At 52.8% G+C, this 16,444-nt stretch overlaps 1 protein-coding gene across 4 annotated transcripts in view; it reads left to right on the forward strand.

The window, feature by feature from the left end:
- Positions 1–16,444, forward strand: part of Adcy7 (adenylate cyclase 7) — a 59,745-nt gene that overhangs the window by 10,060 nt on the left and 33,241 nt on the right. Inside the window, exon 1 of one of the 4 annotated variants that reach the window (XM_048428558.3) lies at positions 6,831–7,237. The exons of 1 other annotated variant lie outside the window; for it this stretch is intronic. The gene's annotated coding sequence lies outside the window, so the exon portion shown is untranslated. Of the gene's footprint in view, positions 1–6,830; positions 7,238–12,783; positions 12,895–16,444 lie in introns of those variants that run through there. 2 more of the 4 variants (XM_048428556.3, XM_048428560.3) reach the window with 2 other exon arrangements.

Raw genomic sequence — 16,444 nt, forward strand, 5'->3', positions numbered from 1 at the left:
GGGGAACAATCCCCCCACTCCCTGCTCAGTGCATCTCTCTTTATTTTTCCTCTTTTCTTCATGGTTTACCCATGGCGGCTTTTCCTTCTGCTATTTCCTCCCTCTCCTCTTCCCCCCTCATTTCCTTTCTTCTCCCACAACATGAAGGCAGGTGCTCTTCTACCAAGCCCCAGCCTTCTCTCATTTGCTGAAACTGCAGAAGTAAATCAGAAGCCCTCAGAATGTGCTAGGGGCCAGCCTGCAGCTCAGTTGGTAGACCGCTTGCCTGGTATCCAGGAGGCCCTGGGTTCTATCTACAATGCAGCAAAAACAGGGTGTGGTGGGGAGGCCTGCAGGTCATACTTGGCATCTTAGAGTGTTCAGCCTGGGCTAGAGGCCCTTTCTCAAAAGACGGACCAAAAAGGCTACATGCTGTCGTGCGATGGTAACTTTTAAAGCCTGCAGTATCTTCTTCCTGATTTTTGTTTTCCTCTGTGATGCTGGGTGTGAAGCCAGGGCCTGGTGCACACCACGCTATGCTCCTTGCTTGAGCTGTTTCCCAGGCTCTGCTGGAAGGGATGTGGTCTTCCTCCCTGCCCTCCCAAGGTCATTCCAGGCTGGACACAGGAAAGGACAGGCACTTGGTGCAGCCCCTGCTGCCAAGTCTTTCAAAGGAAATCAGGCATTTGGCTGGCAGGGCCATTGCTTTCACATCTGTTCTTTTAGGATTCTCTGCTGTTACTCAACATACTGTGACCTGGGCTGCCCTCTCCCTTTCTGCAAAAGCCCGACTCACAGGCCTGGCTAACATCTGGTGACCACAGAGTCCTCTCCTGCCTCTGGGCTGGCTGTAGCACTCACAGGTGCGGGTGTCTGTTCTTACCGCTCGTGAGACTAGGCCAAGCAGCAGGTTGGCATTTCTGCACTGGCAGGGGTGGTGTGGACTGGATTTGGGAAGGTGTGTTGCTTGGCAAAATGGGCATTCGGAATAGCTTTGATATCCGCCAGCGGTTCACCCGTAGGACCGCCAGTGACGCCACGAGACCCTAGCTCTTCCTTAGTTTGTCGTGGCTTGTATGACCCTAGGAAGTCCCTTTCTTCTGGAAATCCTGCTGTCCTATGAAATGAAGGTGTGACCAGGACATTGTCTATGTGCCCAGCCAGGACAGGAAGAGATCCCTATGTGTCTCTGAGCCCAGGCTGGGAGGAGTTGAATCTAAGCATTAGAATGCTTCCCAGACCTCAGGCCATCTGCAGGGAGGCTAAGTGACAGAACCACAGGGCTGGCAAGGCCAGAGCATGGAAGGGCTGGCAGGGGCAGGGGGAAGTACTGAGGGCAACCTGCTCTGCCTCTTGAGGAGGTGAATCCCCACAGTGCTGTGCTGCTGGTGCTGGTGGCAGAGTGGGTTCCATGCGTCTATGTTGCATTGTCTAGGGAGGAATGTGCTATAAATCAATCTGGCAGGAACACCACGAAGTCCCGAAATCCCTGTTGCTGCAGGAAAACCTTTGCATGGACTCTGAGGCAAGAGTCGAGAGGTACTTTGGACCCTACTACATAGGCAGGGCTGCCACACAACAGGGTGGGGAAGACAGGTTTGGGGAGATGTGGACACTCTGCTCCAACCCAAGGAAAGAAAGGAAAGAAGGCTTGGAATCAAAGCCAGGGGAGCTACGGTACAAGCCATGCGCAGCTGGACCCAGGGGCTCCGGTGGCCAGAAGACTGTCCTGTCTAACTCTTCAGTTCTTTCATTGAGAGTCTTCTCAGGCACAGTGCTTGCCCCTTGTCTGTTGCCATGAAATGATCGATCACTCCAGCTTGCCCTTGGTGTCCGTGGTCAGATCTTCAGGCCAGGTGGCTCTGACTTGTGGTCAGCTGAGGTTGTAGCCAGACTGCTTGTGGAGCTGCAAGCCTGTGAGAGGATTGGGGATCTGGTCCTAAAATGGCTTCCCCTAGAGGGGCTCATCCAGGAGAGAAGCCTTGGCGTCTTTCATGACTTCAGAAGTCACATGATCTCAGTAATTCTTTTTCTTTCTTTCTTTCTTTCTTTCTTTCTTTCTTTCTTTCTTTCTTTCCTTCTTTCTTTCTTCTTCTTTCTTTCTTCTTTTCGTTATAATTTACTTATTTTTATTTAATGTGCATTGGTGTTTGTCTGCATGTGTGTCTGTGCGAAGGTGTCAGATCTTGGAGTTACAGTTGTGAGCTGCCATGTGGGTGCTGGGAATTGAACCCCGTCCTCTGGAAGAGCAGTTTGGTACCCTTAACAGCTGAGTCATCTCTCTAGCCCCATGGTTTTTTGTTTTTGTTTTTTGTTTGTTTGTTTGTTTTGGTTTGTTTTCCATTGGTCACATAAGGAGTTGGGGCTATGTCAGTTATATGAATCCTAGGAAGCAGGGTCCCTGGAGGCTCATGTGCCAACGGCCTTACGAAAGTAGAGCCCTGCTCCCGTACAGGATCACAGTGGTCCACCTAAAAGTCCCATGCTTTCCCCTTCCTTGGCTCTCATTGGTCACAAGTATACCTGGGGCTGCTTACCCTCAGCACAGATCGGGGAGCTGCACAAGTTAACACTGCTGGTTCTCTGTGGCGGGACACGTGTGGCATGGGTCTGGGGCCCGGAGGGAGGCTTGCTAGACCTGACTTGACTGGATTCACGGTATTTTGACATGACCAGGAAATGAAAAGGCCTGAGCAGGGGCTGGAAGAATGAGGCAGTTGGGTGGTAGTATGAGGTAGACAGGGTGGAGAAAGGAATTGGGCCAAGTGTTGGGGTCTGACGGGCCGAGAAAGAAGACTTGATCCTGAGGCACAGGACAGCCATGTAAAGTCTGTGAGGAGAGTAGGCCGGAAGTAGAACCAGGCTCTCAGGATTGGGACTGCAAGGATAACCCCAGCCAGCACCCCTGCCTGTCTCTTTAACTGACTGTGAACCTAAGCCCTCACAGATGCTTAGCCAGTAATGCAGAATTGCCTTGACTTTACTGCAGCTCACTGGAATGCTGTGGCTTGGGTGAGGTCACACACGGAAGCTCCGTCTGTAGAGCTTCATCGCCCCAGGTCAGGGAACTGGACTGGTGAGAGTGTCCAGCTCAGACTGTGGTCAGCCCAATGAGGGTCCTGAGCCCCCGAGGCAGAGGAGGAAGATGGTGGTTGCGAGGCTCGTGGACAGAGTGAGCACGGTTTCTCTCCTCACTTCTTTCCTGCCCCTGTGGAAGCTGCCCAGGGTTTAGGAGGCAGTGGGGTGCTATGGGGTTTCTCCATGGGGGCGGGGCTCCACATCTGGCTTGTCAAACTGGGTCGTGCTGTTTGCTCAGCACTCAGTCTTATTGGTTGGTTGTCTGACTGACAGTTGTGCCTTGTTTGTCCCTGCCTACCCAGCATGTAGCTCCAGCTTCACCTTGGGACCCCTTTCTGTAGAGACCAAACACTTCCTGGCATGGGTGAGATTATTTTCCTGAGTTTGGGACCCCAGGTCTCACAGTGGAGCTTTCTGGGTCTGTGTGCCCAGTTTCTAGAGTGAGTGCCTTCACCATGCCAAATCCTGGCCAAGCATCTAAATCAGTTTTGTGTCTCTGACTCTGGAGAGGAGGCTCGGTGGAGACCCGAAAGAAAGGCTTTGTGGTGGAACACCTGCCTGTCTTCTGCTTTCAGGCCCGAGGAGATCAGATTCCGGGGCAGCTGCAGGAAGATAGGGAACTGGGGGAAGACGGAGCATCCTTGCAGAAGGCTTGGGAGCCCTGTGGGTCAGGACTTGGAGGTCCTCAGGACTTATCTGTCCTAAGAAGTTCCTGCCTTACTCCCAGGAAGCAGTTGAGGTACAGTGGAGTCAGGCAGAGGGAACCCTGATTTCCAGTCTTGCTTCTCGAAACTGTGTATACTGGCAAGTGCTGTACCCTCTAAACCGACATCCTCCTCTGAGGAGGGCAGTGGGGCTGGACGATGGGGGATTTAGTGAACTGTGCCTGTGAGGTCAGCATGTTACCCAGAACACAGCCAAGTGTCAGATGTGACCACAGGAGTCACCGACTTCAGTGCTGAGAGGACCTCAGGGGAGGGTGAGGTGTGGGGTGAGGGAGTCAAGTGTGCTGGGGTTGTCACGCTCTTCAAGGGCAGATAGGCAAGAGGCCAGCGGAGAGCGTGAGGCATTTCTGGGCTTGTTATCATTCATCTCCTGCCATCGCTGGATGGTCCAGCCCTTGTGACTCTCCTCTCTCTCACAGCTAGGACCCTCTCCGACGACCGGGTTTCTGTATGCTTTCCCCGGTGCCTCTGGGGAAACCTTTCAGAGTTAGCATCATCAGGGCAGAGGGCTCCTCCTCCATTAGCCTGAGAACTCCCAGGTCCATGGGCCTTCCCTGTCGGATGGGTGGATCCAACCCCAACACACTCTGCTGCTCACCAGCGCCAGGCTGGGCCCCACGTCTCATGCTGGCGCCATCCGCTTTTTGTTGGGCCTCCCTCGAATCTTGTCCTGTGTAAGCCAGGCCTGTGAGTCTTATAGTGCCCAGCACCAAGCCTCCAGAATAAACGGACGCCCAGGGATTAATCAGTGACTACGAGAAAAAGATGTGTAATTCAGTCAAGGACTCTGGTTTGAAGGGGGCAGGGGAAGAGTTACTTCTGTATGCCAGGGTAGCTAACAGCGGAGGGAGAGGCAGCTCCCAGAAGGTCCCTTGGGTCCCTTGGGTCCTCTAATCAACAGGCACCCTAGAAGCATTGCCCAGGGAGCCCCAAGGTTCTCACTCGGTCCGTCTTGGTTCATGGTGTGGTTACTTCGATCAGTGGCCCGCCTTCTTACTGTGGAGTGGCTTGTGTTGTACAGGTCCGCGAAGGCTTGCGTCACTGTTGTGGCAGGCAGGCTGTTTCCAATTTGCCAATCACGGTTAAAGCCGCACATTTCTTGTGCAAACACCTGAGTGTGGAGGCACGGGGAAGAGTCTAGTGTGCACACACAGCAGCTCTCCAGTGTTTCCTTTCCTGTCAGTAGGATCGAGAGCTGGCCTGGCCCCACGTTCTTGTCAACACTCGATATTTTCCTTTAAGTTCAACTGACCTTGTGGTACAGCAGAATCTGTAGGACTTTAATTTTCTCCTACTTCATGCTACTAAGCATTCTTTTAGGGACTTATTGGTTGTTTAAGTAGCATCTTTGTTGAAACACCTGCTTAATCTTTTGTCTATTTTATTTATTATTATTGTTTGCTTGTGACAGGGTCTTACGGTGTTGCTCAGGCTGACTTGAAACTCCTGAGCTCAAGCAATCCTCCTGCCTCAGTCCCCTGAGTAGCTAGGACTAAAAGTGTGTCCCATAAAAGACTTGGCTGGTGCCTGTCTTTTAATTGGACCAATGTCTTTTTTATTATTTATTATTATTATTATTATTATTACTATGTGTGACAGGGTCTCACTGTGTAGTCCTGACTGGCCTAGAACTCACTCTGTAGGCTAGGCTGGCTTTGAACTCATGAAGCTCAACCTGCCCCTGCCTCTCAAGTGCTGGGATTAAAAGCATGTGCCACCACACCTGGCCATTTGTCTTTTTGTTACTGATTTGTAACCTATTTTTTAAACGTTTTATTACATTTTTATTTAGTGTGTGGGTTCACATGTGTACGCCACTGCATACGTACGGAGGTCAGAAGACAGCCTGTGGGAGCTGGTTCTCTCTTCCTACCATGTGCGTTTCCATGGTTGAACTCAGGCTGCTAGGCTTGGCGGCAGGCTCCTTGTCCCGCTGAGCCGTCTTTGCTGGCTCTGTGGGTGATCCTTGTATGGTCTTCAGGACTCATTTCCAGTTGTGTGTGTTGCAGAGGTCTGCCTTTTCTCTTCCTTGGTGACACCGGTTTCTTCTTCGCCTCAGCGCACCCATGCCTGGGAGATAGTTGTTCGGTGAAGGGTGCACCAATGTCTGGCTTCTCTGTGAGGTTCCCTCTGCCCTCCTGTAGCTTCTGTGACAATCCAGAGTCCTGTGTGACTCGAGAGCAGACCTGTAGACCACCTTGTATCCCCCAGCACAGGGACCGGTTCTGAAATTCCATCCATGTTCTGGTACTTGGTCAGTGTGTTCTGGATGCTGTGCACAAAAGGATGTAGCTCTCAGCGGGGACGTAACCTGTGGGAAGACAGTCTTAAGGGGAAAAGGATAGAGGCTGGGGGCTACATCAGGAATGTCCCACCCTGTGGGAGGGGGAGACATGCCTTGCTTTGAGAAGCTCACATGGAGTTGGGGGGTTGGCTAGAGAAAAAGGTAGGAAAGAACCCCAGTACTCTAGGTCCCACGCAGGCACTGCCCGCGGACGAGGTGGGCGCTCTCTCTGTGTCAGGAGGCTCCTTCACATTGCCTCCTGACCCTTTGCAGTGTGCTGTGTTTCTACTAAGCTTCCTGTGACCGTAGGGGAACGTGAGGCCTGGCACCATGGAAGGGAAGCCAGAATCCTGGGCTCATGATAACCATGGCTGCAGAGAGTCTTCAGGCAGGGTCTCTGCTGGTTTGGAACCAGAATTCTAAGGCTGAGCCTGGAGCTTACTTCTGCCCTAGCTCCTACTGGGGACAGATGTGGAGTGCAAAAAGATCTGTGACCACTCAGACGGGTACCCAAGGCTACCACATCACTGCCGTGGAATGATTCCAGGGAGGGAAGGGGCCTGTCTGGGAGTGGCTGAGCTGGAGGCTCGTGCCAGGCTGTCAGCTTTAATTGCTCAGTGAGGATGCATCTGCTCTCTGGTTGGAGCCGTCGTCTTGGGGCTTCTAATGGAGATTTTCACTTCTTGTTTTATAATTTTTTTTTTTTTAAAAAAAATTTGTTCCAGCTTCAAGCTTCAAATTTCCATGAAGTCATTGGAGCTGGGAGCCTGGCCTGGCAGCTCCCCCACTCCTGTGGCGGGCTCACAGGCTGAGAGAGGGGGCCCTCCTCACACCCCCACCACAGCAGGAGCTGAGCCGAGCTGAGGGCCCAGCCTTAGCTAGCCCTCTGCCGTTACCACTGCCGAGCAGGAAGTGGTGGGCCCCAGATGTGACTCACTCTCATTAGGTAGCCGGTGGAGGGAGCCTTCCCATGTGTGAGGCTGGACGCCTTCGGAGCAAGGGTACCGAGGGCCCAGCCACCTTCCTGCAGGCACCGAGCTTGGCTGGGCGGCTTCAGTGCCCCAGAAGAGCCAGGTAAAGTGTGATTCGGGCATGGGACGGCATCTGTTCTTTCGCCCAGGCCTGAGGGGACAGCAGGACAGGCCTTGGGTCCCAGGCCTGTGGGAAGGAGGTGAGCCCAGGCCTGACTGCTGGTGGGCTGGGCTGGCTGGTGGGGAGAAGGGGCCCCTCCGCGTTTCCTAGGCAGACAGTTGGGAGGGCGGCTCCTCACTGGGAAACCCAGACGGTTTGGCCCTGGCTTCTCCCGGTCTGGCAAAACGGTGCTGCCAGAATCTTGGGCAGTGATGCTGCTCACTTGGCCCTGTTACCTGCAGTTCTGGGAACTGCATGCTCTTAAATGCCCGTGTTTCTTTTGAGATTGTGATTTTACATTTACAATTACGTTTCATTTTTCTCACAGAAAATAAATATTATCAAGGAAACTTGCTAAACAAAGCAACCAAAAGTAATTCTGAATGTGAGGCCTGGGGTGTCACTCAGGGGCCGAGTACTTGTTTAGCGTGCCCGAGGCACGGGGTTCCATCCACAGCACCAAAAATAAGCGGGAACAATTTTAAACAAATACTCTAAAAGTGATATGTACAAAAGAGACAGAAAGCCAAGATGCCTCAGAAAATGAGAACAACTCCTTCCCCTCCTTCCCTCTCTTTCAAGGCCCCAGGATCAAGGTGGGCTGCTTGGAGGGGGTCCCATACACCCGGCACAGGATGAAACAGGTGCCTCTTCCCTGTTCAAGGACAGACACAGGAGTGTCTCCCTGGCCAGCCGCTGGGAGAGGGTGGCATGGTGTCTGAATGTGGGGCAAGAAAGATTCAAAGGCTTGGACTAGAGGCCACAGTATGGACTGGCCCTGACTAGAGGCTCTGTGTCACCATGAGTTACCACCAGCTCTCAGCTCTAGATGCGATGTGAGGGTCGGTCTAGACGCCCGGCCCCAGGGCATGGGTCGTTTGTTGTTGCTCAGGAGATCTCAGCCTGGGTGTGAATGGACACATTAAAATTTAAGTATTTAATGTTTGGGTGAGTTTTGTTAAAAAACAAAACAAAACAAAACAAAAAAAAAAACAGAAACAAGAAAAAACAAACCACACAAAAATGTAGAAAGATACTGAGTCTGGCCTGGAATGTGTTATTGTCTTGGAGAGCGGAGAGACCGCAGCGACGAGGGTTGGGCTTCAGAGGAAGTCTGAAGCAAGGCGCACGGCAGGAAGTTCAGGCTTGAGGTCTCTTCATTTCTCTAGAGTACCTTGCATGCTGGGGCTCCCTGTTCCAGGTGTCTGTGTGGGGAGGGGCTGCAGAAAGTCGCCCATGGTGGGAGCTAGAAGTACTTATGTCCTAGTGACCGATTTCCAGGGTTGGAAGTGGCTCTGTAAAGGCCTCCATGCTAGGGCTTGGTCCTGGAGCTTTAGCGAGTGGAGGTGGACACAGTGGGGGGTGGGGCACGCAGGCCAAGGCACCTCTTCTGAAGGAGGGCAGAGGTCCAGCTTGACCCTATCTGAAGGACTTGTGAGCACTCTTACAATTTGTTACTGTCTCTCTTTTTTTTCTTTTTTCTTTCTTTCTTTTTTTTTTTTTTTTTCGAGACAGGGTTCCAGGAGCCTGTCCTGGAACTAGCTCTTGTAGACCAGGCTGGCCTCGAACTCACAGAGGTCCACCTGCCTCTGCCTCCCGAGTACTGGGATTAAAGGCGTGCGCCACCACTACCCAGCTTGTTACTATTTCTTTGACAGTGTATGGTCAGAGGCTGGGGGCTGTGCTGTCCTGGGTCAAGTCCTCCCTGTCCAGTTCTCGCCTGTGCGCTGCAAGGGTAGTGGGCCACCGTGCTTGAGGGTGAGAATGGGGGTCAGGATGCCAACTTGGGTCCAAGCAGAGAACAGGGGCTCTGCTGTGGGGGCGCTAATGGTGGTGGCCTCCCTGCCGGCTGGAGAGTCAGTTTCCCTCAGAGGTCCCTGTGCGGTGTGACTGCTGTCTTTGGACCCACCCTGGATGGCTGGGTGACATGGAACTTCCCCGTAAGCCTGACCAGCTGAGTCCTTCACTGGCCTGAGTCTTGGCTATGTACAGAGAGCTGTACCAGGATGGTGGATCCTTGCCACCCCACCATTGCTTGGGTCCACCTGAGTGGTAAGGTGGGCTGTCCTTTGGTGTGGCCTCTCATTCCTTCTGACCTAGAAGACAAAACTGCAGGGTCCTTCATACTAAGCCGATAAGCCACCTGCCCCTGCTGGTTATCTTAGTTGGTGCTTAACCCAACTGGGGAATGATCTTGGTTTTCCTGGAGCAGGCAGAAGGGTCACTGAGCAGGCCCCTGTCACAGCAGCCCCTGCTCAAGCTTTCCCGGCATGTGTAGAACCAGAGTGGGGACTGAGTTTGACTTGCAAGTCAGCCCCATCTGATCAGTGGCCAGAGGAAGGGATCATCAGGCCACCCATTCCCCCTACTGTAGGGGACCCACATGGAGCAGAGCCTGTTTCTGCCGTGAAATGGCTCGCTGTTGGTCCCCAGTGGTCCAGAAATGCTGGTCATTAGCCTGTCATGGCCGTCCTCCCACCTTGGGTGGTAGGCAGCGAGGGTGGACGGGGTCAGCGGGCAACTCTAGGGTAGCCGGCGTCCTTGTGTTAGTCACTTTTTCTCGCTGTTCCTCTGTTTTCTCACTGGTGAGATGGGGTTGGTGATGCCAGGCAGGTAGATATGAGAGTCAGATGCCTGCCACGATGGGGGCGCGTCGAGCATCCGCTTCCTCTGCCGCTTGGGGAATGGATACTTCGCGGTCTCTTCTCTTATCCATTGGCCTCCTGTCCTCTGATGCAGGGTGGCACCGCACCTCCAGCTAGCCACAGGCATCCGGCCTGACCTGCTGCTGTGTGGAGTTTCAGCGCTGCATCATGGCTGGGTTTCACCAATCTGGGTTCAGACCCACCCTGGCTGAAGGTCTGCTGTTCCTCGATTCCTTTGCTAGACAGATTAGGTGGTGGGTGGAATGGGAGGCAGCCTGACCCTGAGCTCTCTTTCCCTAGCTGGCCTTCTCTAGGGACACTTAGAACAGGGCCTTCCTGTGGCCACCTGCTGTCCTTGCAGGCTGGAAGTAGTGTGGTCTCGGTGCTGATTCGGTAGAAATGAGTTAAACCTGTGGTCAGCACAGGATGAGGGGTGGCTGGCTTGGATCCAGTAGAAGTCCATGATGTTGAGATCTCTAGTCGTGTAAGGTGGTTTTCTCCTCTGCAGAGGCAGGTTGTGAGTTCTGTTGGCCTCCCAGGCTTCCCACAAAGCCCATTCATTCTCTTGGGGCTGGAGCGATGGCTCAGCGGTTAAGAGCCCAGACTGCTTTTCCAGAGGACCTGGATTCAATTCCCAGCACCCACATGGCAGGTCACAGCCGTCTGTAACTCTAGGATCCAACACTCTCACATAGACATCCATGCAGGGAAAACACCAATGTACATAAAATAAAAGTCAATTACATGTACATGTGCATATACATATATATACATATGCATATGTATGTATGTATGCATGCATGCATGCATACCTCATCTCTCAGTCCAGCACCATCTCTGTCCCTTTGGCCATCTTAGCCAGTCCGTGGACTTGCTCCCAGCACCAGCCTGACTCTCTGCTGCTGGCTGCCTGTGCAGCCCTGCTACCCACCAGCACGGCCTCCACATGCATGCTTATACTCACTTGGCTAGTGTTCCTTTGCGGGGATCTCTTTAAGGAGTCCTGGGGTCCACCAAGAAGGGATCTCAGTGTGTTTGTCCATCCGTGTGGCAACTGCCTCCAGCTTTGCTTTTGACTCTGGTCAACTCCTTTTCTGTTGCAGGCTCCTGTGATCGCCAGACATCTTCCTTCTTGTGTCTTCTCCTTATGCCTCTGTGCCTATCCCTGTCCCTCATCCCCACCCATGGCTGACCACTAGAAGGAATTCGCTGCAGCTGAGGCCTCTTTGAAATCTCTGCCGTTGTACCCCATGTCTCAGCAGTGCTTTCAGGACCCCCAGGGCCACCTTCTTTGCTTCCTCCCTGGGCATCAACTCCCAGCTGTTGCTAACAGAGTGGTCATGGCCCTGGGACAGAGGCCTGACTCCTGGAAGGCACTCATACCGCTTTTGCATAATGGCAGGCTGGGATCTGGGGAACACGACATACCCTGAAGGAGGGAACTGGTACCAGTGGTGCTTCTAGATCCCTGAGCCTGGATTATCACCTGGTCCACAACGCCCTACTTGAAGCCCCTGTCTTCTAGGGTCCTGGCCCAGCTGCCCATGTTGGAAGTGGCTTAGTCTCATGTCCCAGGCTCAGATGGCTTACAACAGTGCTTCTCACTGGCTGAGTATGGGGAAGCACAGGGTTCTGGAGCACAGGTGGGACCCCTGAGGGCCACCGGGCTCTGCAACGGCCAGGCCAGCGTGAATTTCCCTGGCCAGTACTGTGGGAGAGCACAGCTCTATCTGTGGGCCTGTCTCCCGATCTCTTGCTCAGAAGAATAGGAGCTTGGGGCCCATCTGGTGGGGGTGTGTCTGTCCCTGTCTCCTGGGCCTCAATCCACCCATTTCTGCAGCAGGCTGGCTGGCCCTGCTACCAATTACAAGGGGCTGGGACAGGCAGCCTGGCCCTGCTTCCCACACCCGTCTGAAGACCCCGTCTGGCTGGGAAGGAGGTGTCCTATGAGGTCGGCTGGAGGTGTTGCTCTAATGGGGCCCTGACGGGTGGGAGGCGGCCTCTTTTGAAACTCCCAGACTCTCTGGAGCTGTCACTCAGCCCTTGGTGATGCCAAGGGGCTGGGGAAGGGGGCAGGACCAGTATGTCAGGGGAATAAGGGAGAAGAACAGCTTGGGGGAGGGCTGTCGGGCAGTGAGATGGGTACCCCTGGAAGATGTTCCTGGTCCTTCTACGTCAAGGTTTTTTAGGCTTCCAACCTTATGTTTAGAATAGGCTGGCATGACCCTGAGAGATCATAGTGCTGACTGAGTACCGTCTTTTTATATGAAGCCACTGTAGGTACTATTACCAGTTCATTCTTTGTATCAGGAGACTGAAGCCCAAAGGGGTTAGTAAACATGTCTGAGGCCACACAGCACCTTCGGGGGGCGGGGGGGGAGTGGGATCCACGCCCTGACTTTGAACTCAGAACTTGTACTCTTGAGCTCTGCTGTTTTTCCATTGTGGGCACAAGCGGCACCTTGTCCACCCTCCCATTTCCTCTCCTCGTTCAGAAAGTTTATCACAGTGTGTAGCACAGGAACCCTGTGCTATTTGGTTTCTTGTGGTTTCAGCACCTTGTCCTGGGCTGGGTGGAGGGCAGGAGTCCAGAGAGGCCTGGATGGCAGGGTGGACCCCTTCTTTCTTTCAGCATTTGTAGACTGCTAAGGTGGCTTTATGGAGGTCAGACGCTTGGGTCTGTCTACCCTGGCCCCTGGGTGCCCACTCTAATGCACTGTGGAGAAGGGTTTGCATGCCTGCTATGTAAGGTGCCGGGCAGTGTATAGCCCAATGGCGCAGCCTTTGAGGAAGCACTTATGGGCGGGGCAGCCCTGGGGAAGCCACCAATGGGTACTGAAGCCAGGTGGGAGGGACTGGTGGTCTTCCTAGAGGAGCTGACTCAGCAGGGCAGGAGTTGGCCAGGTGGATGTGGTAGGAGGTGGACAACGGACAGTGTCTTTGGGCCACCCTGACCCAGCGATGAAAGGGTGGGGCTTATTTGGGGAAGCAAAATCAGCCAAACCCTACAACCGTCAGGAAGGCCCAAGAAGTTGCAGAGTTTTGGGCTGGGGTAAGCAAGGGGAATGGACTTGGTGTTCTTTGTGTTTCGGCCAGGGCCCTAGAAGGATTGTCCCTCAGGGGAGGCCAGGGTTTGGGCAGCAGGGCCTGCGGAGAGAGAGCCTCCATGTGTGAGTCTTTAGCGTGCAGCCTACAGCCTAGCTCTGGAAGGTTGGAGTTTGGGGAAGGATCAAGGGACTGGGGAGGATGCCCAGGCTTCAGATAGCTATGGGGAGGGCCTCTGAGCCGGTCGGGAGGTGTGGCCCTGGAAGCCAGGCTGTGGTTTAGGGGATACCCAAGCTGCTTTCCCTGAAGCCAGCACTTCCGGCTCTCAGACCTGCCCCTCCCCCATTATGGACAGATTCTTTTGGCCTTGATAGGGTCTCAGGAAGCCTAGGAAGTGAGGCTTTCAGGACCTGGGCCTAGGGAGGCCTTTGCACAGCTGGTGCCTGCTGTGGGGGCTATCGGCCTTCTGAGACAGGTTTCTGTTGGGACAGAGGTCTGACTGGGCTCTTGACAAAGCAGGACAGAAGCTCAGGAACCCTGTGGTGACCAGGACTGGAGAGGTTAAGAACTGCCTGGATCCTGGAGCTGAGTAGGATAAGGTGGAACTGAACTGACTTTTGGGTTTTGTTCCCCGCTCAGTCTGGCAACTGATGCACACGGGTACTGGGAACTGTCTTCTTTCTTCCTTTCCCCAGGGAAGAAGGTGTCCCTACCTGAACACTTCCCAGGGACAACTACCGAGCCCATGAGAGTCACAGAGCCCAGGCCCATGGCCCTGACTTCTCTCTCTTTCCTCCACCCAGGAGGGCAAAGTCAGCTTGGTCCCTGGAAGGTCTCCCCACCCTGTCTGACCCAGGCTCAGGTAGAAGTGGGGCCCTAACCTTGAGGACCTCCTGGCTGTCAGAAACGTGGAGCTGCCAGGGTCTGGGAGACTCCTAATAGGAGTCCATTAGATCAGTCCAGAGAGAGGCCCTTCAACTAACTGCTTGCCTGTCGATCACTGACTTGCTCAAGTATATAGGGACTTTAAAGGGGAGAAGATGAGCTGAGCCCAGCGCTCCTGTGATGGACCCCTGTGAATGTGTGCGTAGCTTTCTGTGTCCGTCTTGTACACAGTGTACGTCAAGGTATGCAGGGGAAAAGTTAAAAATGAGCCTGGGGACTGGAAAGATGGCTCAGCAGTTAAGGACACCCAATGCTCTTCCAGAGGTCCTGCATTTGATTTCCAGCACCCACGTCGTGGCTCACAGCCATCCATAACTCCAGTTCTAGGAGATCTGACACCTGACCTGAAGGCACTGCATGCGTGTGGTGCACATACATCCATTCAGGCAAAACACACGTGCATAAACTAAAATTAATAAATTGAATTTAGGGCTGGTATGTTGCTCAGAAGTTAAGGGCACACACTGGCTGCTCTTCCGGAGGTTCCAGATTCAATTCCCAGCACCCACTAGGTGACTCACAACTGTCTGTAACTCCCAACTCCAGGAGATCAGGTGACCTTTTTTGGCCTCCTCAGACCAGGGGTATATTTGGTGCACATGCCACATAAAGGCAAAACATCTATATACAAAGTCAAAAACAAATTATTTTTTAAAAAATTGAATTTTAAAGAGAGAGAGAGAAAGGGAGAAAGAGCTGGGAGGTGGTGGCACATGCCTTAAATTCCATCACTTGGGAGGCAGAGGCAGGCAGATCTCTGTGAGTTCAATGCTAGCCTGGTCTACAAGAGCTAGTTCTAGGACAGGCTCCAAAGCTACAGAGAAACCCTGTCTTGAAAAAAACCAAAAAAAAAAAAAACCAAAAGCAAGAAAAGAAAAATAAAAGTGTGTGTGTGTGTGTGTGTGTGTGTGTGTGTGTGTGTGAGAGAGAGAGAGAGAGAGAGAGAGAGAGAGAGAGAGAGAGAGAGAGAGAGAGAGAGAATGAGCTTGGACCTTGGAATGAGGCAGGCCTGAGTTTGAATTTCGGCCATCCCAGACGCCGAGCTTTGGATTGTAGGCTGGGATCCCAGAGGTGTGTGCCAAAGCCAGCAGTGGCTTCTGGAGCGCTCGAGACTCTGAGGAAAGCAGACCGCTTCTTTCATGGCCATGTCCAGAAGCTTCAGAGCACTTCCAGCCTGTCGGCAAGCCTGGGGAGGCTTAGGTCCGGGTCCAGCACTTCCTGGGTGTCCCCTCAGCTCAGATCAGCATCCCCAGCCCCTTCCACAGTCATGGTATGGTTATGTCCTCCGAGTCCAGCTCTGCTGCTGTCTGAGACCCCAAAAGGCAGCTTGAGGAGATGATTTCTGCTCTGTCCTCCCCAGGAGCCAGTGCTGTGGGCTTCAGACAGGACTGGGGAGGGAGGAATTCTGCCTAACTCCCTCGTTTACACACTCCTGATGCTTTTTGCTGCTGTGGTAACAGAGCCGCGGATGTCCTCACTCCAGATGCCGACTCGGCACCGTGCCTGCCTGACCCTATGGAGCCCTCTCTAAGCCTTGTGGTCAGACTGCTTTTCTCCATTTCCAAAAGTGGAAACTGAGGCATAGCACAGTTGTGCAGCTGTGTCTGATGGAGCCAGGGGCCACTTACCTATTAACTTTTTATGATGGCACAGAACTAGACGGTGAGAATGAGAGCTGAGCCATTAGGACCAGAGTGGATTTTTTTTTTTTGGGTGGGGGAAGCATGTTCCACTTTAGTGTGTATCTACCAGGCCTGACATTGACTCTGTGGGAGTTTTCACAGTGAGCTGTGTGTTTTCACGTGGGCATGTTCTGCCACAAGGATGTGTTGTACCGGCCCAGAGTGAGACACACTTTCAGTCATTTCCTATCACCAGCAGTGGAACATGGAATCTTATGTGTGTCCCTGCACACATGCAGGAGTATGTACACAGTCCATTATTGCATTAGATGCCCGTGTGTATCTGTAGCTGACACATGTTCCTGCCAGGAGCGGTCGTGAGTGCCCATTTCTCAGACTTTGTCATGTGTCCTCATCTTTGCCAATCAGACAGGTAAAATAGTTTTTCATGGTAGTTTTAATTTGCATTTTCTATACTCAGCATACTCAGGTGATATCATCTTTTTTTTCCTCAAACGTTTAAAAGTTATTTGAGTTGACTTTTCCCTGGCCTTTCTGTTTGTGATCTTCTCTTGTTCCTAGTCTTTTTACTTTGCAAGTGTTCTTCACATATGAGGGAGATTAGCTCCCAGTGATGTGGGTTGAAATGTATTTTCCTCGTGTATAGTTCTTCTGTTGATTATTCTTTTGGTAAGTTTTTTTTTAATCAAGTAGTAAAATTTGTTTATTTAAATGCTTGAATTTGTGAGTCTTCTCTTTATGGCTCTTGAGTTTGAGCTGGGTTAGGAAGGCCCTGGCTGGCCTGGCAGTGGTGGTGCACCCCTTTAATCCCGGCACTTGGGAGGGAGCCGAAGCAGGTGGATCTCTGAGTTCCAGGCCAGCTTGGTCTAGAGAGCAAGTTCTAGGACAACCAGGGCTACACAGAGAAACCCTGTCTTGAAAGCAAAACAAAAAAACGAAACAGAAAGGCTTTAGCTCCGTGAGTGTTGG

Source organism: Myodes glareolus, chromosome 22 (assembly GCF_982192425.1).
Source record: "Myodes glareolus chromosome 22, mMyoGla1.1, whole genome shotgun sequence".
Classification (NCBI taxonomy): Eukaryota; Metazoa; Chordata; class Mammalia; order Rodentia; family Cricetidae; genus Myodes; species Myodes glareolus.